At 47.9% G+C, this 25,327-nt stretch overlaps 1 long non-coding RNA gene across 1 annotated transcript in view; it reads right to left on the reverse strand.

The window, feature by feature from the left end:
• The window catches only part of LOC114670478 (uncharacterized), a 31,585-nt gene extending 7,446 nt beyond the window's left edge, over positions 1-24,139 (reverse strand). Inside the window, exons 1-2 of the long non-coding RNA XR_003720126.2 lie at positions 23,944-24,139; positions 21,860-21,927 (exon numbers count right to left, since the gene is read on the reverse strand). This is a non-coding gene — a long non-coding RNA (uncharacterized LOC114670478). The remainder of the gene's footprint in view (positions 1-21,859; positions 21,928-23,943) is intronic.
• Between the last annotated feature and the right edge of the window lie 1,188 nt (positions 24,140-25,327).

Genomic DNA, 25,327 nt, shown 5'->3' on the forward strand with positions numbered 1-25,327 from the left:
CTTGAGGGGAGTCGTATGGTGTCGGAGAAATTAGTCACTGAGAAGGGACACAGAAAGAGGGAAGCCAAGACAAACTGTGTCAGTCAGAACTCTTTGGGTTTTAAGAGACAAAAGCCCAACTCAAACATACTTAAGAATAAAGAGGCAAGACTGGCAGAGAGTGGAGGCTCACGTCTGCAATCCCAGCACTTTGGGAGGCCAAGGTATGCGGATCCCTTAAGGTCAGGAGATCGATACCAGCCTGCCCAACATAGCTAAACCCTGTCTCTATTAAAACTACAAAAATTAGCCAGGCATGATGGAAGGCGCCTGTAGTCCCAGCCACTCGGGAGGCTGAGGCAGGAGAATTGCTTGAACCCCAGAGGTGGAGGTTGCAGTGAGCTGAGATCACGCCACTGCATTCCAGCCTGGGTGATAGAATGAGACTCTGTCTCAAAAAAAAAAAAATTTTTTAAGACAATATTGGCCCCTATGACAGAAGGGAAATGGGGGAATGGTGCTGCTTGCTCATCTAGATCTAGGAGCTCAAATAATATTGTCAGGCATCTCCACTTTCTCTCAGCTTTGTGTCCCTCTGTACATTTCCTCATTTTTTCCTCTAGCTATTGTGATGCAGAGGGCAGTGGGCATGTCACCAGAAAACCCCAGGCCGACATCATTTTTGTTTAGCAAACCCAGAGGAAGAGGGAGTATCCATATAGCCCAACCAAGGAAGAGCTCGTCAGCTTGCCTCATGTGGCCACAGATGGTAGGATACTGTCCTTGGCAACCTCACCAGAACCCCAAGAAGGGAAGGGTGAGGTGATACTCCCAAGAGAAAGGGTGAAGGGATGCAAAACAGACAGAGAGATGCCACTTGGCAAGGGTTCTCAAGGCCAAGGTCAGCCATTGCGTCTTCAACCACAATTTCCATTTCAAGACTCATTTTCCACCCAAAGGGTGTGGGCTTCTTGGAGGCTTCAAATGGTGGGAGTCTGTCACCCACATGGACTCTGCAGCAAGCCGCCACCTGCTTCTTCACAAGAGGCAAACTCGCTCAGAGGCCTGGGCCGCGGCTGTGGGCGCACAGTCAGGCACTGGGCGTTCTTGGGCCCGGGCAATTGCTGAGTCAAAGGGCCGCGGGCCAAGGCACGGGCTGCCCGGTCCTGCTCCCCTTAGATGGGCGGTACTGAATGTTCTCCAGGCGATGCAGGGCTGCTGTGCCACTTTAATTGGAGATGGTGATGGTGAAACCTTCAGGGGAAATTCAGGTGCCAAATGCCTCTCCTAGAGGCGCATTAAAAGTGTCTGGTAGTTGACCAACCCAAATAGCAGGCATCTCTGGGGAATTTCCCAGCAGAGTCCCCACCCTATCACCTCCCCCCACCTCCCAGCACAGGAGAAAGAATCCTGCCATCCAGACACACCTGGCTCTGCCTCCACCCCTTCCAACCTGCAGACTCTTAAGCAATTTTCTTCACCTCTTTAGGCCTCAATTTCCTGATTCATAAAATAGGAATTATACTATTTTATCTGGAATAATAAGATAATGGCCATAGATATATTTCAATTGTTTATTTTTACTTAAGTCAGTTTTGGCAAATTATATTCTTAGAAGTGTTCCCTTCTAAAGATGTCCAATATTTTGGTGGCCAGGCACAGTGGCTCACGCCTGTAATCCCAACACTTTAGGAGGCCGAAGTGGGCAGATCACCTGAGGTCAGGAGTTCAAGACCAGCCTGACAAATACTGCAAAACTCTGTCTCTACTAAAAATACAAAAATTAGCCGGGTGTGCTGGTGCACACCTGTAATCCCAGCTACTCAGGAGACTGAGGCAGGAGAATTGCTTGAACCCGGGAGGCAGAGGTTGCAGTGAGCAAAGATCACGCCACTGCACTCCAGCCTGGATGACAGACAGAGGCTCCGTCTCAAAAAAAAAAAAATGTCCAATGTTTTGGTATAAAATTATTCACCTATTGTTTTGTTACTTGTAATGTCTGTCTGCTGTATATGTAGAGAGACTCTCCTTTTCATTTCTAGCTTTTTTGTAGAGTCAATTTGGGTTTGTTGAACCTCCCTAATAGGCCTTATGTTTGTATTATTAACTTTTGCTCTTATTTTGTTATTTCCTTCCTATGTTCTAAACCTTTCTGGGGTTCAGTCTATTATTCTGTTCCTATCTTCTTAAGTTTATTATCAGCATTCAAAGTTGTAAGTATCAGTCAAAGTACTGCTTGAGGTGTATTTTGCAAGTTTTGTTACGTAGAATTTCCTTTACTATTCAGTCACAAATTTTTTCTGTATTACATACTTTATAATGTCTAATTTGAACCATGAGTTATTTAGAAGTGGGTTTTTAAATTTCAAAAACATACATTTTTAAGCTATTTTACTCACCATCATATTCCTATTGTTTACATAGCAGAATGCTTGACACACAGTAAATGATCAAAAATTATTGTAAACCAAAAAGGGAGAGAGGAAGGGGGGAAAAAGAGGGAAGGGTGAAGGAAGGGAGATTGCTAAAATGACCTTGACTGCTTTAACCAAAAGTTTAAGAGGAACAGTTCTGCTGCCAGGACAAACGTTAGGATGGTCAGAGGTAAGCAGAGGAGAGTAGCACATGGCCCCAGTCCCAATCCTGAAAGTCTCAGAGGAAGTTCAGGAATATCTAAATTTTATACCCAAATGTCCTTCCCTCTGTGGCTCTCCCTGTTGCCACACTTGCCAGCCAGGTGTCCAGCCCCAGATGAAGAAGACAGGTGGCAGAATCTCCCCCACAGTCCCCTGGGTGCTCAATCTGAGGCAGCAGGACAGAGAATAAAGGAGTAACCTGGATGACTGGAGCTGAGCCTGGGAAGATGCCAGCAGGTCAGGTATATGGGCAGTTCCCCGTTGGCTGGAAAGGGCACTGCCTTCCTTCTGCATCTCTTTTAAACTGCTGGCTCCTACCTTAAGGAGCCTCAACAGCTATGCATCCAAGCACACTCTCTGCAACTTCCATTCTGTGACAGTGGTAGCCGGTAATCAATCGGGTTGGTCACACACGTGGTGCCCTACAAGTTTTGTCACCCTATGTCACATTGTGTCCCACATGGTCTTTTTTAGTGCTCCCAAGAACCCTTAGCTCTGAACTCGTCAACAGCCTGTCTGGTCTCAGATCCATTTGACACCCTTCCGCTGACCTGCTGTGGGACCTATGCTCCCCAGGGTCCTTTGTCCACGACTTCAGGGTACTTTTCACCCATGCGAAGCGTGTGAGCAAGACTAGAAGGGAGAAGCCAGGATATGTTTCTCCCTTCCCCTCTGCTCCTAGTGGCATCTCTGGCAGTAATTACTGCCAAGGTGCCCCACCCACGGGGCAAAAACCAACATGGTCTTAGCTTCTGCCAATGGCCAGACTCCTAGAATCTGATAACAATACCTCCTCCCATTGTTCCTGCAGCCCTAAGGGGGCAGGCGCAGCTTCCGGCTCTTACTAAAATCTGAATTGCCTCTCAGTGTCTTCAGTCATTTGTGTGACTAACTCTCTGTATTACATTTTCTTTGTTTGAAAAACCTTGAGCAATTCCCATTTCTTGGCTGGCAATGGATGAATACAAACCCTTTTTATAGGTGAACCCTAAAGTGAGGTTCAGAGAATTTAAGAAAGAAGATGTAGAAATATGAATAATTAAGAAAAAAGAAAGAAAAAAAAATACCAGTAATGAAAACACCAGCACAGAGCCTGAGCTCAGGTCTAACTCTGATACTTTCTAGCTGTGAGATCTTCTGAGCCTCGGCTTTCCCACGTGCAGATATGGATGATGACGGCACCTACTGCATAGGACTGTTGTGAAGATGAATGCAGCCACTACTTCTGACATTTAACTAAGCAAAAAGCCTGATGTATGGCCACACAGCTGAACACTGGCTGAACTGGGATCCAAACTTCCTATTCGGTGCTTATTCCCCTGTGCCAAGCAGCCTGAATCAAGCTGCTCATGATTTGGGTTCTCATGAAGGGACTTCCTCTCTTAACCTTGTGGACTGGATCCTTTCCTCAGAGATTTTCCCCCTAAGAACTCCCTTCCCTCCTCTTCCCACCGTCTCTGCCACATGAAATGATCTCTTCTCTTCCCCCACTGAATAATTGCAAGTGGCTCTCAAACTGGTTTGTCCTCCCAAGTTCCCATAAGGAACCAGATCCCCAGGCATAGCTGCAGAGTATAACTCAGCCTCAGCCTCCCTGAAAGCCAGCACCTAGTAGGGCTGTCACAGAGCCCAAGGCCCCTGTGCCCAAGAGCCCCCTGAACCTGCTCAGAGGTGTAATTAAGTGAGCTTTGAAAGCAGCCCTGCCAGTGTGGGCTCCCAAACCCCAAGGAACCAGGTCTCTAATATCCCTGTGAAAGTCATCCTAGCCATTCACCAAGGAGGAAGAGACTGCAGCCTATGAGTGTAGAGCCTGGACTCCTACCCTGGCTTTATCTGGGGCACTTTGGGCCCAAAGACTCTGAGGTTGGTGTCTATTGAGTCACATCTCTACTTCCCTCCTTTGGGAGAAATACATCCTTGCTTATCAATGCTAAAGCCTCTACCGCTTAGTATCAGTCTCGAGGATGAACCTCTGGGATCCAACAGAGACTCAGACGCAAGAAAGGAGGGCTGAGCTGGTGCAATATTCACCCATCTAAAGCCAGGGCATCATGGAGTACATCCTGGAGTGGCTACCTTCTCAATACATCCCCCTTTGGGGGCTCCTAGATGGTTTGCTCTCATGGGCATGCCCTGGCCCCCAAAAGTAAGATTCTCAGTGAATGCATGTGGTCCCTGACGTGGTCATTCATTCGTTCAACAAAACTGCCATGGTTCCAGCATCATGTGCTCTACAGACAGAAGAAACCCTGCCCCATCCCTGTCGGGGGCTACACATACAAAGAAACAAAGCAGCCTTGGATCCACCCTTTTATGAGCTGAGTGATTTTCATTATTTCTTGCATTTTAAAATTATTCTAAACATTACATCCTCTTAGGATGCACATGATGCCAGAACCATGGCAGTTTTGAGGAACGAATCAATAATAAGGGAATGTTATTAGAAAGCTAGTAATGTCTCTTAACTTTCAGAGGTACCCTTAAGTTAATAATCAGGTATAGTCTTATATATTTTGTCCTATATTTATAAAACATAGATACGGCTTGCAGTTTGGAGAAGTAGGTTGTTTTATTTTGGCTTTGGTTTAATTTTTTGTTTTGTTTTACAAAAATGAGATTATGCTATATAAATTTCTTAGCAAGTTGCTTATCTCAGTCATCAGACCACAGCTATCACTTCAGATCAATCCACTTATATTTGATTCATTTCACAGCTATATCCTATGTCATATCACACCGTATTCAGTCATTCCCCTATAAGGAAGTGGGAAATACATGTTCACAGCGTCAAGCCATTGCTGTTTTGTTGCAGGATCTGGTATTACCCTAATCCAATGGTTCTCAAAGTGTGATTCCCAGACAAGCAGCATCAGCTTCATCTAAGAAATTGTTAGAAATGCAAATTTTGGGGTCTGTCCCAGAACTACCAAATCTTAAACTCTGGGGTGGGTCACAGAAATCTGTGTTCTGGAGTTCTACAGGTGATTCTTGAACACATGTTCAAGTTTGAGAACCACTGCCCTAACCTGTACCATGTCATTCATGTTCCACGAGGACTATGTCTATTTGTTTGCCCTCCACAAGCAATTGCAGCAATTACAGCTGGGTGCCAGCTTCTTTGCAGAAAACTTTTTCTCAACCTGGAAAAATACGAGAAGTTTCTAGATAAGGAAAGTTAGATGAGGTGTTCAAGCTAGCTACCCAGTTGCTAATTAACTCATTAATTCACTCTTTCAGGATGTATTGAACTCATAGTCACAGGCATAATGCAAATATATGCCCCTGTGTAACGTATCTGGGGAAAGGTGACAAGCAGATTTTTCTCAAATGATCTGGATGCCCGATGTGATTCTTCCTTAGGTGCAAAGAGGTTGCAATTGGTGAGTTCTGTTTGCAAAAGACCAACCACCTGGCAATGCAGACGTGGAAGCCATGAGAGTGCCAAAAAAATGTGGAAGATGGAGGCAGAGAGAACCAGGCTTGAATCCTGGCCCCACCTCTCACCCACACTCCCTGAACCTCAAGTTTTGCATCTATAAAACTGTGGTGATAATAAAACCTACCTATAGGGCTGTTGATCCAAACTGTATTTTGTAACTTCTCCAGAGAAGTTTTCCAGTCAACCTAACACTTCTCTATGACTCTTCAGAGAATGAAAAAATGAGGAAGGAATTAATGAATTATTTCATGAGAATGCCATTTTCCTCTGCTTCCTCCATGTTAAGAATTATATAGAGCATGTGCCACTGCTGTCTTCTTCATGAAACCCCCTGAGAGGCAAGGGTAGGGTGGAGGGTGAGGATGGCCACGGGGGTAAGCATGAAACCTCCTGAGCAGTCCTGAGCCTGGCTGTCGACTCAGGAGCTATGAATGGAATGGTAACTAAGAGAAGCAGGGGGTTTCAAGCTTGAGCATGTGTTAGATTCCCCTGGAAGTTTTTTAAACCACAGATGACTGGGCCCCACCCCAGAGTTTTCAGATTAAGTAGATCTAGGGTGGTGTCTGAGATTTTTCATCTCTAACCCGTTCCCAGACAATGCTGATGCTGGTGGTCCAGGGACCACACTTTGAGAACCACTGGGATAGGTCAATGACCCATGCTGACGAAGGTTCTGCCATAATCAACACGTGGTTTCCAAGATTACATTGATGGTTGACATCCCACTGGCGGGAGAGCAAACAAACGAAGAAGCTCCATGTTCTTCTTAAGCTCCCTGGCCAGAAAGTGATGCACATTACTTCCACTCACATGTCATAGGCCCCACCTTTGCAAGAGGACCTGGGAAATTTAGTCCTTGGATGGGCTTCTTCTTAGTAAGCCACTTTCTTCCCAGGCATGCAAAGGGGTCACAGATCACTTAGTGTTGAACCACTGCCACTGCCACACGTGACAAGTCCTCTCCTCATCTCCAAATCTCGGGCCTTGCCACTTAGAAGTATATTAGCCCAGCCACAACCCCAAGCCAGATTCCTAGAGCTAAAAATATACTGTGAACAGAACATGCTCTGGAAGTCGTGGGAGAAGGGGGAGCAGAATCTATGGAGACATGGATACGTGGGCCTCGTCCTCCTTAGACTGCTTCTCAATGACACAAGTCCATGAATGTCTCCACTCCTGCTGAGGGCACAGTGGACAGTGGAACCATGCACTTGCGGTCGGATGGAAGAGCCATCACTCACCAGTTGTGTAACTTTGGGCCTCTCTGCCCCAGTGGGTATTGCTGGTTGACGTGGGGCGGCACCCAGACTGTGGCTCCTCCACTTCCTGCCAGGCCTCCTCCTCCAGCCTCCTCAACTCCTGGGCCATGAGTGTGTGCAGCAATGTGACAATAGCCATCATTTCTCCAGCAGGTTACTCACATCTTCAAAGTTGGGAACTTCGAGGAGATGAGAGACCTATGCGGATTCAATGCATCCTTGTATCATCCAGCTCACATTCTGCTTTGCCCTTGCCCTCCAGTTCCTGTCAATCCTTCCTTCCCCACCTGCTTGTTCTGTTGACTGCAGGCCCAGACACAGAAGCAACAGCCTCCTGTAGACAGTTGAACCAGCTTCCACAACTGCACAGAACCAAACCCTTGTAAGAAAGCCCTCATTTTATGCCATTCTTAGTGGTTTTGCTTGTCTGGCTGAATCATGACTGATACGGGTGCTTTTCTTCCAACATTCTCATTTAATTTTCTGAACAACCCCACAAGAACATTCTTGTTAGTCTTATTTTAGAGATGAGCAAAGTGAGAATCAGAGAGGCTAAGTCACCTGTCTCAGGTTCCACAGCTAGTGAGTGGTGTTGGGGCTGGCACTTGAACCCAGGCCTCTCAAACACCAGTACTTTGACCACTATGGTATTTTGTGGGCTCCTTGAGAAGAAAACTGGGCCCCATGAGATGGTCAACGCAACATCCAGGATCCTACTCCTCTGTGCCCCCAACAAAGGCTCATCCACTGCGACACAGGAAGAGCCTTCCTTGACCAGGGCCTGCTGTCTGCAGAGTGGCCAGGCCGCTATTTTCTCTCCCCTGTTTCCACTCCACCTCTGGCCAGAGGTTCCTGGTGGGTTGATTCCACAGTTTTTATTACAAATCAATAGGAAAAGGAGAAATGCTTTCTGAGAAGATTCTAAGCCTAATTAAAAACCCAGAAGAAGGCTGGACATGATGGCTCATGCCTGTAATCCCAGCACTTTGGGAGGCCAAGGCAGGCAGATCACCTGATGTCAGGAGTTCAAGATCAGCATGGCCAAGATGGTGAAATCCTGCCTCTACTAAAAACACAAAAATTAGCCAGGCGTGGTGGCAAATGTGTATAATCCCAGCTTCTAGGGAGGCTGAAGCAGGAGAATTGCTTGAACCCAGGAGGTTGCAATAAGCCGAGATTGCACCACTGTACTCCAGCCTGGGCAATAGAGCGAGACTCCATCTCAAAACAAACAAACAAACAAAAACAAAAACAAAACAAAACAAACCCAGGAGAGAACATCCCTCAAAACTACTCTGCTCTTGTGTAAAGACACATATTGATAAGAGAGATGGTGCAGAAGAAAGGCACAGGCTTCCATTGCGAGGTGTGGAGACCTGCCCATGAGAGAGGCAAAGAAAGGCAGAAAAGAAAACAGATGAAAATGGAGAAAATGACAGAGAAAAGGGAGAGGGGGAACCACCAAAAACAGCAAGCAGGAAGTAACATATAGATAGAGGAGGGAGAGAAAGGGAACAAGACATAAAATGAGAAATAATCAGAGACAAAGAAAAATAGAAACAGAAAATAAATGGGAGAAATGGGTATAGAAGAAGAGAAAAAGATGAATGAAAGAGGTGAGAATAGAAGAGAGAGTGAGAGTGAGAGAAAGAGAAAGGGAAAGAGAGACAGAGAGAGAGAGAGAGAGAGAGAAGTGACTGTCAGGTTCCTACCTAATTAACTTTCTCCCCTGTTCCCAAAAACTTGTGTGGGAGACCAGAGTGGAACCCAAGACAGCTGGTGGGGAAGGGAGGCCCCCTGGCCACTGCCCCCGTTGTGCTGGACAGTGACCACACTTGACACAGCAGCAGGAGATAGACATCTGCCTCTGAGTCAGCTCCTTTCTTCACAGCCCCACCTGCCCCACTTTTTGGGCTAATGTTGCAGAGTTAATTACAGAAAGCCTGCCAGACTGGGGATTTATGAGCCTCAGGAGAGCCTGGCTCTAGAGGGGGAGGGAAGACGTGAGGGAGAGGATGGTCAGAGCCACCTACTGAGCTGGGCACTGAAGGTTTCTACTACCTGGAATGGCCCCCAAGCACCCACAGGCAAAAGGTGTCTGAGACCCAGGGAAATAAGGGGAGGTCTGTCCAGGCTAAGGCCTAGGCCACAAAGCCAATTCTTTCAATATTGATTTAGACTGCCTTCCTACTCTTCTACCTATCCCTATAACTTTCCCCAGAGGGTTTTGCCAGTCTGCCTTTTTTTTTCCTGCCCCTTTGTCACCTCCTCTCCCCATCTGTCAATCCTTTCTCCTATCTGACATCTCCTCCATGTATCTACCATCCTCCATTTACCTACCTCCACCCATCCATCTAAACTTTCACCACCAGAAGCTCCAAAATCCCACTCCTCATCCTTCCACCAACTCCCTACCCACCTGCCAAACGCTCTTCCATCGATTCATGCTCCCTTATAGGCCAACTTTTCCACCCTTCCTCCAACTCCTTCAACCTCCACAGAACCTTCAGTCACCACCATTTCCACTATCCTCATGCCAATCCTCCAATCCATGATTCAGCTCCTGTATTTCCCAACTCCTCTCCATCTGACCTTCTCTCTCTTCATGCACCATTCTCCATTTATCTTCCAAACTCCTTCATCCATCCACCAAACCCTCCACCCATCTGCCAACTTGTCCATACATTTGTCAACCCCTCCCCCTTCCTCCAACTCCTCACCTAGCAGCCCCTCTATCTTTTTCCAAATCCTCCATCCACCCACCAAAATTTCCAACCCCTCTCTACATTTACTTCCACCCTCATAAATTCCTACATTCACATGCTAACCCATCCATTCAGTAAGCCATGCTTCCTTGCATTTATACATACAATTCCATGTCTGATCCACCAATACCTAACTCCATCTACCATCTCATTCATCTTTCCATTCAGCAACCCTTCCATTAATATGTCAACCTCTTCCCACACTGTCAACTCCTCCCTCATTCCATCCTTCAATCCCCCAACACTCCAACGATCCTTAATGCACTCACTGACTTCACAAAGGCCCCAACCTAGCCCTCAGGGAAGTTCTGTAAAAAGAAAATAGATTTGTAGAACTGCAGAGCTGGGATATAATCTTGGTTTGGAACACACTGGCAGCGTGGCTCAGTTCAGTGCTCCCTGACCTAGTCACAGCTTTGGGAGGGTCCTCAAGGCCATTGAGGAAGCTGGACAGAGTAGAAAGGAAAGTAGGGGAAAGGTTCTCTCACCTCTGTTAAGGACGCTGGTAAAGTTAATTACAGCCAGCTCCTCACCCCTCTCCACCCGCCCCAGCTAACTGGACAGTACAGAGGGAGCCTCACCCCGCTGATTTCTGCCCTGACCTGTTCTGCCTGCCCTAATGGACACAACCAGGCCACAGTCCCCTCCTCTGCCTAAACTCTGGGGTTTTGAGCGAACTCCAAAGACCCTGACTAGCCAAAGCCATGTTGAACCAAGGCCTAAGCAGATTTACCAGGCTGGGATTGCAGGTGGCCCCCAGCACTGCAGTGACCTACTCAGCCTATATGGTCCCATCTGTTAAATACCAGAAACCCTCTTGACTACTTATGAGCCAGTTTAGACCCAGGCCAGGTAGATTCCAGGTAACACAGAGAGGTAGAAACTGCATCAAACCTAGATATAGGTTATGGAATCAGCAAGACCTGGCTTTGCATTCTTCTTGTACTTCCTGGCTGTTTCACTTAACCCCTCTGAGCCGCAGTGTTCTTGTTTGTAAAATTAAGGTCAGAAAGCTCCTACCTACGGCATGGGATTATGATTTTAAAATATACACACACTGGGATAAAGCTTGAAACACAGTAGTTCCCCATCAAGAGATGCTTTCACCTCCCTTGGACTGGCTCTGGTGGCTAAGTCCTGGTGTTCTCTCTACATCAGGGAAAACAGGACAAATTGCCATTCCTAGACCAGGTTGCCTGGGCTACAAAACTAAGCCTTCTCCCCCAAAAGCCCCCTGTATAGGAATTTCCACAAAAATGAAAACAAAAACCTTTGTTTTTTAGGGAATTGTAAATGCCTGGAAAATTTTGCAATGGGGTGACACTTGGCCAGAGACAGAAGCAATTTTTCTTTTTGCAAATCTCAGCCCTTCCTTTTGGCCCAGGTTGGCCCCTTGCCAAAAATGTGAGAGATGACAGGTGAATGTGTGAGTTTCTGTGACTTGGGTTTCCGAAATGGCATTCAACAAGTGATCTGTCTAATTGCTTTTGATATCTAGAAAAGCTAATTAAGGTAATAATACTTGGCACTTGTATAATAATAATAAAAATAATGACCCTTTATATGTAAGGAGCGTCTTTCATCCAAGGATTACAAAGCCTTTACAAACATTAATTAATCCTCACAACTCACCTGTGAGGTGGGTGTAATTAGACCCATTTTATGGCTGGATGAATTGAGGCATGGATGGGGTGAGGGATGTGGTGAAGATCACACGCTGCATCTGCTGCCAAGACTGGGATGGCCTTGAAGATTTTAGAAGCCGTACTCAGAATTCTCACAACTGGTAGAATCCCTCTAAGCTGTCCCAGGGAGCACCCCCATGAGTCAAAGCTCACTCTTGACCAGCCAGAGAGAAAAGTAGAACACTAGGACCACATCTGGCTGGGTGACCTTCAGCTAGTTCCTTCCCCTCTCTGAGCCTTTACTTCCTTCCCCATTAGCCAAGAGGACTGGGTTCCCTGACACCTCACCTCCCCAGTGTTCAGCCCCACAAGCTTGTCATCCTGTTTCTGGCATCACTGTCAGGTTTTCAGGACCTTGAAGGCACCAACAAAGACCCAGATTCAGCCAGTATCCCTGGGCAGTTAGGTTGCCAGATTTAGCAAATAAAAATACAAGACACCGAGTTAGAACTTTTGAATTTCAGAAAAACAATGAAGAATTTTTCAGTGTAAGCATGTCCCATGCAATATTTGGAACATGCTTATACTGAAACATGGTTTGTTATTAACCTGAAATTCAACTTTAACTGGGTGTCCTGTGTTTTGTCCAACAACTGCTTGTTAGCCACTCTGTGCCAGGCACAGGCTGAATTTCTCACATCTCTGACCTCAGGTAATCCTTCCCCTACTCTGGGAGGCAGCCATTATCATTCCCATTTTGCCACGAAAACTAGTCTAGAGAAGAAAAGTGGCCTGCCCAGAGTCCTGAATTCCTCGTCTGCCTGGGTGTCCCTGGAGTCTCCACTGACACTCCCAGTGACTGATTCCCCAGTGCCCAGAGAACAAATTCCACACTCCCTGAGGGCAGCCCTTCCAGGCCCTGCAAATCTGCCCCTAAAGTCCTCTCTAGCTTCTTGTCGGCCCAAGGGTCCCATCAGGCATATGCAGATTCAGTGTAATTAGAGGTGCCCAGCACCCACACTTCCTTCCATCAGGCCTCCAGGCCTTTGCCTCTGCCAATCCCACCACCTGGAATGCTGTTCCTCCACCTTCTCCTGCAAAATGCCTACAGGTCTGCAGGATACTGCTCAGCGTCACCTCCTCAGAGATGCCTTCCCTGGCCAAATACTCGTTCTGCTGTGTTAACCTCTGCGCTACCACATTCCCCAGCATGCTTGCATGCATGTGTGTGTGTGTGTGTGTGTACGTGTGTGTGTGTACACTCTGTGTGTGTGTGTGCGTGCGTGTGTTTGTGTGTGTGTGTGTGTTTTCTCTGTGCTCCACCCTTCCATGACCAGTACACCTAGGGCTGTTTCTTGGCCCCATGCCTTGGCACACACTATTTCCTCTTCCTGGAATCATCCTCCAAATTAAGTCATGTATTCATTCATTCAACTGATACTTATTAAGCACTTGCTGTGTGTTGAGCTTATCCTTCCTGCCCTTATGAAATCAACAGTCTAGTGCAGGGGTCCACAAACTTTTTTCCGTAAAGAGACAGTTAGTAAATAGTTAGGTTTTGCAGGCCATAGGGTCTGTGTCACAACTACTCCACTCTGCTGTTGTAGCATGGGAGCAACCATAGACAGTATTAGCTGGGTATGGCTGTGTTCCCATAAAACTTTATTTACAAAAAAAAGGCACTAGGCCACATTTGGCCTATTGGTTGTAGTTCACCAACTCCTGATCTGTTCGAAATGGACATTGAGCAAATATCACACAAACGCCAGATTTAACAAACTTTCTTCAATCCTGTGAAAGCAAAGATTCTACTCAAATTCTCCCCACTCTGTGAGACCTTATAGCAGTGGCCTCTTCCTCTGTGCTTTCAGTGCTCCTGAGTTTAGGGGGCTCATCTGTGGTCATTCAAGGCAGGGACAACCTTTCCAACCAGATGCCTTAAGACCCACTGCTGTTGCTGCACCTACTCCTGCCTGAGGTGCCCATGCTGGGACCAGATGGAGCTGGGCTGGGGTGGATCTTGTTTAGGACCCTTCCCTAGCAGAAGGGAAGTTCTGCTCACCCCTTATCCTTAAAGATGATCCTCCTGCCACTTCTTCCAATCACTTGTCTCTGATTATAACCCAGGGTGAGCTGGACTGGGCATCTTATTTAATAGAGAGTGACTGTGCTCGTATATTTGAGTGAGAAGCATCACATTTTCCTGGCAAGAAGGAAACATAAAACCCTCTCCAGAGACCCCAGGGCTAAACGAAGGGACAGATGTTTCCAGCATCATGGTTTTGTATCCCCTCCTTCAGTGGCTCCATCTTGCTGGGCTCCAAAACTGTTTGTCAGGATGTGCACCTCCCCAACACACACATACATACATTAAAATCAGGCCCCCTATGCATTCATACACATGTGTTCAGCACACAGGTTTACACATACCTCAGGCAGATGTATGTTTACATATATAAGCACATATGGACACACACAAATTCCTGCTTCACACATATACCAAGAGTATTCACAACAAGGCAGACAAATTTGGGCACAAAAACAGATTCATCTAGAGACACACAAACCCTGAATTTTTGCCCCACAGCTACTATACATGTGTGTATGCACACACACACTATGCACATGTATGTGCACATGCCCACACTATGCACATGTGAGCACACACACACCTGCACACATACTATGCATGTATATATAGTGAAATCCAATCCCACCACGTCTTGCCTGAGGAACAGGCCATGAAAATCACATCTTTGCATTTCTGGCCTACCAGTTCCATCTGGGTTCCTGCTGCCAGTCTCAGCTCCAGGGAGGGACACAGGAAGTTCCCATTTCCCTGGCTGCCAAATCCCAGCCACCTCTGACCCTTAGAAAGACAGAAACTCCTCCAGCTTCCTGTGAGCCGGTCCTGCTGTGTGCCCAACACTCCTAGCCGACGTGTGGCCTGAGGAGATAACGCGAGGCTTGATGTCCAGCCCCGTCTGTGGCTCCCGCAGTCAAGGCAGCTTCCTTGGCCTCCCCTGTAGGTCAGGGCCTGGCATGCTGGGGGCCTCCAGGGAAGGGCCTTGGACTGCACCCAAGGTCAAATGCCCCCTTTATCTGAAGGACGCTGACCACTTTCCTGCCCTGCTTCCCTCTGCTTCCAACACTTCTAGCAGCCTTGGGGAGCTCACTGTCCCCAGGAGCCAACGCCTACTGCTCTTTTAACTCTTACTGAGCCATCTGCATCCAGGCTCTGCTGCCTTCCTGGTGGGGAGCCAGTGGCACAGATGGAAGTGATAGTGGCAGGAATTAAGAAACTGGTGAACCCCAGCTCCCAGGCTCTTGGTTGAACTGGTCTGCAGAGTCGGGACCCCTTGTGGGTGTCCTCATGTTGAACAATTCACATTTGTTCAAAACACTTGTGCTAAGGCTCTCCCCTGGTGCTGGGGATTCAGTGGTGACTAGACAAGAGTCACTGACCTTGCTGTGGGCATAAAAACCTGGGTGCCAAGGGAACCCATCAGCATGGGCTTCTGTAGTCAGGAAAGCTTCTCAGAGAAAGCAGCATCTGATTTGGGTCTAGCAGGCCAAAGAGAAATGTGCATAGAGGAACAAGCTATATGTAACCAACAGCAAGTGGAAAGGGCCAACGAGGCTGGGGCTAGTGCATAGTAGGAGCTCTGCAAGTGTTTGTCGACTGAATGAATGAAGAGGAACTTCTGGAGGCTTTTCAGCAGGGAAGTAATATAGATTATTATTTATAAGTGATGCCATCTACTTCTCACTGAAGGCTTTCTTTGCCCAGGATGGATGGGTCTTCTCCCAGAGGTTTAATTGCTCCCTGGATTCCCCAACCCCAGTCCCCACCACACACTTACATATAGACACAAACACACCCACAAACAAGCGCTGGCTGCAGATGCCCACGTGCACACGCACACTCACACACACGTGAGCCAACCACACATGTGCAACCACATGCGGCCCATGTCCACATGTCTAAGAATGACAATCATAGCAAACACTTTTATTCAACTTTCCCACAAGCTAGGTGGCAGTTCTCTGCATTTATTAACTCAGTTAATTCAGTCCTCTAAGGTAGGAGCGATTGGGATTCCCATTTCCACAGATAAGAAAACCAAGCCATGGAGATGGGTCAGTTGTCCAAAGTCATACAGTTAGGAAGTGGCAGGGCTGGGATTCAACCTGAGCCACCTGATCCCAGAGACCATGCTCATAATCACCACAGCAACGTGGTCCCAGCCTCCTTCTCAGCCTCCCTCTCACTCCCCGCCCTCCACACTTCACCACCCATCTTGTAGTCCAGCCACGCTGAAACTTGTGCAGTCCCCCATACACACAATTCGCTGCCATGCTCATCTCTCTGGCATATTCCCTCCCATCTCTTTCCGAGGTCCACATCTCCTTATGAGATCCGTTTCATTATTTGTTTACCAAACATTTGTTAAGCACAGATTATGGACTGAGGCTTTGTGCCCAGCATTTTACATGCATTCTCTCATTCAACCCTCACTGCAACCTTATGAAGGTTCTGTTGTTATTAGCCTCACACAGATGAGTAAACTGAGGCACAAAGTGGTTAAGTTACTCCCCCAAGGTCACAAAGAGGGAGAACTTGGAATGGACTCAAACCGTCTTGACTCATGAGCCTCAACTCTTCATCTCATCTTAGTCTGCGTCCTGCTCAGCTTTGGCCTCTGTGACTGAGAACAAACTCCCAGAGGGAGGAAGAGGAGAAGATGGAAGGAAGGAGGAGGAGGAGGAAGAGGAGCAGCATTAAAACAAAACTCAAGGCTAGCGGAGATTTCGAATCCTAAGTGTGGGTGGGGTGGACAGGAGGATTGCAGAGCGACCTTGCAAACTTTTTACCCACATTTTATTGTGAATATTCTGAAAGCATGGAAAAGTGGAGAGCACTGTGCCATGGGCGCCCCTAAACCCACTACCTTGATTTGGCAATGAGCCTCTCACGATTCCTTGCTTTATCTCCCGTCTACGCATCTCGCCAGCCATCGGTCCACTTACAATGCAGATACTTTGCAGACTTTTTCAAACCTGAAGAAATGGTCAAGGCTAAGCTCCCTTGGGAAAATCACTGTGGGTGACGCAGGTGGAGATTTTTACTGGGGCCCAAGAGCCTGTGCACAGTTTACATGTACACACACAGTTAGATGCACGTGTGTGTGTGCGCGCACACACACAAGGGAGCAAGGACACAAAGGGTGAAGAAAGTCTCAGGATTTGGAAGAGAGCCAGGACTACCTCAGTTGATTAGTCGGCCAGTTCCTTTCCACCTGCCAGGCCCCATTAGCCCCATCGAGGCCACTAGGGGCCCCAGGGGCTCAGGGCCAGGCTAGGGGGTGGGGTATTTCCCTAACTGGCCTGCTTGTCCTTCACCCAGCAGAGGAAACAGCCGCTGGCTTCAGCCTCCAAATGACAGGAAACGCCACGGAGGGCTACTCGGCAGTAATTACTACTTTGAGAAAGGAGGGGAAAAAAACTGAGGGGGAAGAGTTCCAACTCAAATAATCCACTCCTCGGGGGGGATGGGAGGGTGTTCCAAGGAAAAGACATTTTGAAAAGCCTTCAATCAATCTGACAAGCAATTATCTGCTTAGCGGCTGGTACAAATCCTCCGCTGAGGACTTGTGCCCCCTCCCAGGAAGATCAGAACCCCAGACTGACATTCAGCCCCCCAAAGCCCCCATCCCATCCTCCTAGTAGCCGGAAGGTGAAACATTGAGATCGTAATCCCGCCTGGGAAACTTCAGCTCTAGGAGCAGCCAGGGAGTGGTTACCTGATTCTTTCCTCCACACTCCCATATCTACACACACACACACATGCACGCACACTCCGCCCTGCACGACCACATGCCCTGTCCCACATGTTGTAGGATGAGCTTGTTTCAAATAGTCTCTCCTTCCCCCAGCAACCATAAGCATTCTCTCTCATTTCATTAATTCATTCAACAAACATTTTTCTTGAAGCTTCATTAGGATACTGGTGATAAGGATGAGAGATCTCCCGGGTCTTCTGAATACAGCTGGGGAAGAAAGTCTTTGTCACCTCCTTTGTGATTCCTACCCCAGTTTGGGGAAGCAGCACAGAGAATTGGAGAGAGCCTGGCTGGGAATGTGAGAGCTGAATTCAGACCTAAGTGTGACCAGGCAGGCTCCGGTCCCCTCTGGGGCTCCAGAGGCTATGTTGAAGGGGTCTCTACTTTACTTCATCCACCTGCCCTAGGCCAGGCCTCCTCCTCTTACCACCTCTCCCAGGCCCTGGGCCTGCCTCACCCTCAGCGAATCCCAGAACTGTCTCTAGTCCAGCCTACGTGGGACAGAGAGAGAGCAGGCAGGTTTGGCCCACCAGGGAGGGTCTTGCCCCTGCCCTGCACTTCGTAAAGAGCTGAGAATGAGCCCCCAGCAGCGCAGAGTGGGGCCCTGACAGGCTGATGTCCTTGCTCACCGTCCTACACACTTCCTCACACAGTGCTTGTGTGTATATGCACATGTGTGTATCTCACACACAGCCCCTCACTGGCACATTCCGACATCACACGCCTGCAGGCTGTACACACATGGGCTTAATGCCACAAGTGAGAGTCCTGTATCCCTGGTCTCACTCATGGGCACACAGCATGTCACACCTGCACATTCACTACCGTGGATATCCGTGCTCCTCCCCATGCCGGCACAGACTCATACATACACATGCACAAACAGCCAGATATCAGCCGTGGGTACAACCCTCACAATCACAGACACTCACACGAATTTCTCACCCCTTCACACACCCAGAGTCTCATGAAGGAGACAGCACACAGGAAGGGAGCAGGAGGGGAACGGAGCAGGCAGGGAATGGAGCAGGCAGCAGAGGGAAGCCCTCCCAGGCAGAGTCCTCATCAGCACCAAAGAAGGAAGCCCTCATCCAAGACACAAGTGAGGAGAGAATGCAGAAAGGACTCCCAGGCCAGAGGCTGCAGCAAGAGGGAGCTGACGGCGACAGGGCAAGGAAGGTCAGAACCCTGGCCAGGAAGGAGCCTGGGCTCACGGTTAGGAGAGCAGAGATCTCAGGGAACAGCAGAGCGGCAGGCCTCGTGGAATGATGATGCCTGCCCACCAACACTGTACTGTCCTGAAAGAAACACACACATGCAGGCTCTCTGTCAACCTGCGAGGTACGAGGGCTGTCACTAGTCAGAACATGCTTCAGGGTGAGGAGACAGGCACTCAGATAGGTGACTTGCCCAGGGTCACACAGCTCAGAGCAGAAAAGTCATAATCTAAACCCAAGTCCTGCTAACTCTGATATCCATGCTGTTAAGCACTTTGAGATATCAACAGCTTAGAAGAGAAATTCCGTGTAAAATGCTTGACAGGGAGCAAATGCACAATAAATGTCAGTTCTGCTCATTTCTATCATTGCCTATCTTGGAATCCACGGTCTCATCAACAAAGCTGAGTGCTCTGATGGGGAAACCAGATAAGATACATGTGAAAACCGGCGCCCTGTGTTTTGCACTGGAACCTTGGGTGCACATCAAAAAGTAAGCTCCATGTCCAGCCAGGTAGGCCCCACACTCCGTTCTTAGAGCAGAAGGACTAATTCCAGCTCTACCTTCCATGGCTGGAGTCTGCTGACCAGCCATTCAGGCTCTGCCCAGAGCTAGGTAGAGAGGCAAAGACTGACCCTGGCAGGCCCTGTCTGACATTACAGCCCTGGGATATGGGATCCTGCTTCCCTCAAGAGTCTGCAACCTGGAAAGACATGGAACCCACTTCACCCAGACACACGGGCCATTGCAGCTCCCACTAAATTCACGACAGCTGTCACAACGCTCAGGGACACACATGGAACACATTATCTCCCAAGGCCATCAGCAGGGAGAAGACAGGAATGCGTGTGTAGACAGAGCAAAATGATCCTGCTCTCCTGGCACAGGAGGGAGGCAGCTGTTTGTTCTCCCAGGACATTTCATTTTGCCGTCAGAGATTGGCAAGACATATCTGATGCATTGGAAAGCAGGTACATGGCTCACCATGTCCCCAGGAAGACACACCCTCATGTTTTATGACCAGAACAACTCAGGTACAAGATCAGCCCCAAGTTAATCCCAGTTCCCATCCCCTGACTGCACTGCATGAAAGCAGAAACTCCCTCCACTTGCAACAGAGCTGAAGCAGACACCAACTATCCATTCATCCATTCATCTATCCTTCCATTTCATCAGCATTTATGGATGCCTACCTATGCCCAGCCTCGTACCTGGCACTGGAAGTGAACGGACAAATAAGACACTGTTTCTAAGAACTCAAGGGCCAGAGGTGGAGACAGTGGAGGTGATATCGTCACGAGGGGCAGCGCAGCAGAGTGGAAACTTTGGCAACACACAGAACCGGGGTCAGATTCCAGATCTGTCCCTTCCTAGAAATTCAGCCCCAGCAAGTGACTTATCTTCAGCAAGTCTCAGTCCCCTCTTAGCGGAATGAGGATGATGATGGTACCTACCTCCTTGGTTGTTGGGGAGATGACATGGGACAATGCTTGTAAAGTGCTGAGCCCCGAGCCTGCTGCATTGAGACTCTCAGTGAGGGCCAGCTGGTATCATTGATCCCTTCTGTAAAATGGGTATAACAATATCCAGCCTCTCCACCTTTATAATGAGGTTTACCAAATAAGATCACGTGTGGTAAGTGTGCTCTATAAATGGTGGAGGGCTTATGTTATCACTCATTCATTAGCTTACCATTCCTTGACAGCCTGCAAAGGGCCAAGGCTACAGCTAGGAATGAGGTTATCTTACAGGAGCAAGAAGTAAGGGAAACACAGATGTGGCTGCAGAGTCCGGCGTCTGGGAATGAAGATCAATTACGATCCTGATGCAATAAGAACAGCCATAAAAGCTTCCACAGAGGAGGGCAAAGGAGGTGGTCATTAGCTAACTGGTGAGATCAAGGAAAGCTTCCTGGAAGAAAAGGGAGTTAGCACTGGTGCTGCAAGGATGAATGAGCATTGAGGCTTCACCTTTTAAGTCTGAGCAAGCTTCCACTCTAATAAGAGAATCAGCATGTCTTCAGTGACACAAGAGGGGTGGACACAGGCAGATTTTACTCGCTACCCATCCAGTGTACAGACAAGTGTTGGAGTTCTGAGGACAGAAATCTGAGAAGCCTGGAGCCAGCTGGACTCAGGCTCAGCCTTGGAACCAGGAGAAGCAAATGGGGCAGGACGTGTTACCGAGTTCTCAGTTGTCCCTCAATCCACAGTGACATCTTCCACAAGTCTCAGTGGCAGCCCCAAGATCGGAACCTGCATCTGGCTGTTCATGACACTCTGCCAGACCCAACAGAGGTGCTCAGTTCTGGGCTGGGTTATGAGCCTCTGTTTGAAATGGCTAACCTCACCACCACATGCCCCTACCTCAAATACTCTCAGTTTCTATCTTTTCATGAACACCCTGCAAACTTTCTCTGTGAAGTTCTTCCAGATCAGTCGTTTTCTGCTGGCTGTGGAAACCAGACTGCGCACTCACCCCAAATAGCACCCCCTCCTCAGCCCCATAAGCACCTTTTTTACCTCCTCACATCACTTACCACTGTCACTAGGACCTAATGTAAGTCACAGGGGAGGCCGTTGGCTGACAGCCACTCCAGGAAGTCACATTAGCAACTTCATTCATCAGGGTCAGGATTGAGCTTCCATTGTCTGCTGTGACAGTTTGTTTATTTCGACTTTGGCGGCAGCCCCAATTTATTACAATTATCACTGTCTGGCATGGAAGAGAATATACTTGCCTTTCACAAGCACACAAGAATGGCATTCTTGCATTTTGTAGCAAAAGACTCACCTGACTCAATACCTCCCCAAATATCAAATAACGTTAAAGAGAGAATATGAATCTAGTGATACATATACTATATATATACATCTTTGAATCCACAAATCAATCATTTTATTTTATTTTAGAAGAATAAGGAATAACTGTCTATCTAGCAGCAAACAAAATAATAAACAATAATACCTAATGCCGGTGAGGTTTCCTTGAAGTGGCTAAACGGACAAACTTTGCTGGAGGCAATGTAAATCAGAACATCCTTTATGGAAAGTAAATTGGAAAATATGTATCACAAACCACAAAAATGTTCTTACCCTGAGACCCACTGATTCTCCTTCTGGGAATTTATCCTAAGGAAATTAGACAAATAAAGAGAAGCGCTCTGTGGAAAAAGAGAAGAGTTCATTGAAGCATTATTTCAAATAGGGGGAAATTGAAAGTAAAATTCAACAATACTCAGCATCAATTTGATGAAATAATAGGGAGTCATTAACATGATAATCTGTACTATTGGTGGAGTAAGCAAAGGCACGTGTATACTGTATTCACCTTTCAAGTTTATTATCAAGACCAGCATGTACAAACTACATATTAACATATAAGTCACTGTACTTGCAATGGCAGGCTGGTAGCCTTATGGAGAAGGTTTTTGCCCTTGTTTTCTAAACTTTCAGTTGGGTTCTATATGGTTTTATAATTTCTTTTAACTGGAGCTAACAAATGATCATGCTTCACAAAAGAACTACAAACAGTGCCTAATTAGACACAGCAGCTTTCACAAGACCCTCAGCCTGTCTGGGCCTCGTTTCCATGTTCCTTAAGATCCTTCACCCATAAATATAGTGTGGGAAATAGACAGGCCTGGCAAGCCTTTTTAAGTCTTTAAGTCCAGTGCTGTGAGGAAGAATGGATTTGTCAAAACAATGGCTGATGGTAGTTGACCACTTCATACCCATCTATTAAATTTGGTCCTCATGGGCCAGGCACGGTGGCTCACGCGTGTAATCCCAGCACTTTGGGAGGCCGAGGCAGGCAGATCACCTGAGGTCAGGAGTTCGAGACCAGCCTGGCCAACATGGTGAAACCCCATCTCTACTAAAAATACAAGAATTAGCCAGGCGTGGTGGTGCATGCCTGTAATCTCAGCTACTCGGGAGACTGAAGCAGGAGAATCGCTTGAACCTGGGAGGTGGAGGTTGCGGTGAGCCAAGATTGTGCCATTGCACCTCCAGCCTGGGCAACAAGAACAAAACTCCATCAAAAAAAAAAATCAGTGCTCAACAACCCTGCAAAGTGGATTGTATCATCCCCATTTTACAGATGGGAAAACTGAGGCTTGTCCAGGAATAACACAGGTGGTAAGGAGAGGAGCCAGGATTCAAATCCACGACTCTACTCCATAGCCTGTTTGTTGTTGTGTTTCTCAATTCATGTTGATTATTTTTCTCAAATGGATGTAGTTTAAAAGAAGTTGATTCACTAAAAGAAGTTTGAAGCTGTGGCTTGAAGGGAACTCCCAGCAGCCCATTCAGGCTGCCTGGGAGGCCCTTCTGTCTTGAAAGGGAACATACGGTTAGCTGACTTTGCCTGAAGGAGGACTGGCCGAGCCAGCGGCTGCAAAACCTATTGGGTTCAAGCATTCCAAAAGAAAACACCCCCTTCACCAAGAATGTACCTCAATAACCACAGAAACAGGCCCCAGAGAAGAAAAAGGGGCTTGGGGGAGCCTCTGATTGGCTCCCGGTGATGTCATGCCCCAGCCCAGAATGCCTGTAAAAGGGCCTACTCTGGGCGACTTTATGGGGGCTTTGGTGTCTGCACACTCCCTCCCTGGCAGCCAGGCCAGCATGACGGCTCCTGTCTGCCTCCCTGCCCCCTGCACGTCCCCAGCGTCCTTGCCCTGGCCTCTCTCAGCCTGTAATTACTTTCAGTGCCCTGCTTTATGGGCTCCAGCGAGGGGGACTTAGCAGCAAGAGGAAGTTCCTTGAAAGGCACCCAGGAATCTTCCCAGAAGGGCCTCTTTCTCCTTGCTCTCTGAGGGGCTTTGAAAGCAGACCCAGGAGGCACTGTGGGGCCTGGCCTCCTCAGATACCCTCCCAGCTCCCAGGTCCTCTTACCTGGCCCACTGGCTGGCACTTCTTTGCCAACAATCTTTCAGTTGTCCCTGGGGACTCTTAGAATAAAATACAAATCATTCCCTGTGGCCTCCAAGTCTGGGGTCTGCCTCATCTCTCACAATCCCCCACCCTCCACTGTCACAGACCAGCTGTAACGGTCCATCACAGACACACCACCCTTCCTTGCCTCTGAGCTTCCTCAAATGCCAGTCCCCCTGCTGGAACACTTGTCCCTCTTCCCTCTCTGCTCACCACGTTTTAGCCGACTAACTCCCACTCACCCTTGAGGTCTCCATTTAGACTTCTTTTCCTTCGGGGATCATCTGTGGACCTCTGTCCTGGCCGGGCTCAGCGCCTCCTCTTCTAGGCTCACAGAGCCCCTGAGTTTTGTCCTATGCCACGGTCATTTGGGTCCCTCCAGAAGCCAAGTCTACAATGAAGATTGAAGGTAGTGTATGTAGAAGGCGATCGCAGCATCTGCTGGCAGGGAAATGAGAAATGAGGCAGGGACAGGAAGGCAGCCAATAAAGGATATTATCAGGCAAGTTCCCACCATGGGCAACTTCAGCTAAGAGTTCAGTGTAGAACACACAGCTCCGAGTTACCTCAGCCTAGAGGGAAGGAGCCATGGCATTAATCCACCAGTCCCATCAATCATTGGTTGGAGCTATTCCCGATGGACGTCAATTTTCCAGCTTGCCTTAAGTGTAGGCACAGTGGACTTGGGCAGGGAGAGAAAGGCCCTGGGCAGGGACTAAGTGGTCAAGGGTAAGTCAGGACTACAACAGTGAGGTCCAAAGGGAGATAAGTGGGGCCCTGATATCTGCTCTACTCACAGCCCCACCAGCCCACACTGCAGTTGCCTCTTCCCTGCTGTCTCTTCAACAAGAAAATAAGCTTCAGGCAGACAGGCATCTCTTCCATTTTGTTTATGGCTGCATTCCCTACATAGGCACATTGGGTGAATCAAAATTATGTCCTGCTTGGGGTGGGTCCACCAGCCAACCACTGGTTGAGGGATTCTATCACGTGTCCTCACTTTTCCAGCTAGTAAATCCAAAGATCCCAGAGGCAGAGCCATGAGAAGAAACTTGGAACACCTTCCATTATCATAAACGTTGGCCAGAGACTTCGAGGGTCAAACTTGCCCCTGGAAGATCCATGGGCAAGGACAACCGTAGGGAAAGCCAGAGGCCTGGATTCAAATCCCAGATCTGCCAATTACTGTGTGGCCTTGGGCAAGTTGCTCAATCTCTCTGTGCTATAGTTTCCTCAACTATAATAACCCCATAAGGTAGGCACAATTAATAGCATTGTTACAAAATTCTAATGAAATTGTGTATGTAATATGTTTGGTCATCATTAAAATGATTCTTACCTCCTAAGTATATAAGGAGCTGCCTGGATGTAAAAAAAAAAAAAAAAAAAAAATGATTTTTAAGAGAAGCCAGGTTTACTCCTAAACCTTAAGGGTTCCCTGATGCACGCACCTACCCTATGCCAGGCATTGTGCTAGAGGCGTTACACATGTCCAGCAGCCCATCCACTACAGGCCTGCCTTCAATGGCACTTCTAACCTGTTTGAACACCTCTAGTGACAGGAGGCTTACTACATCACAAGGGAACCAGATAGATTTTCAAACAGCTCTAAATGGCTAACACAGG

Source organism: Macaca mulatta, chromosome 10 (assembly GCF_049350105.2).
Source record: "Macaca mulatta isolate MMU2019108-1 chromosome 10, T2T-MMU8v2.0, whole genome shotgun sequence".
Taxonomy (NCBI): Eukaryota; Metazoa; Chordata; class Mammalia; order Primates; family Cercopithecidae; genus Macaca; species Macaca mulatta.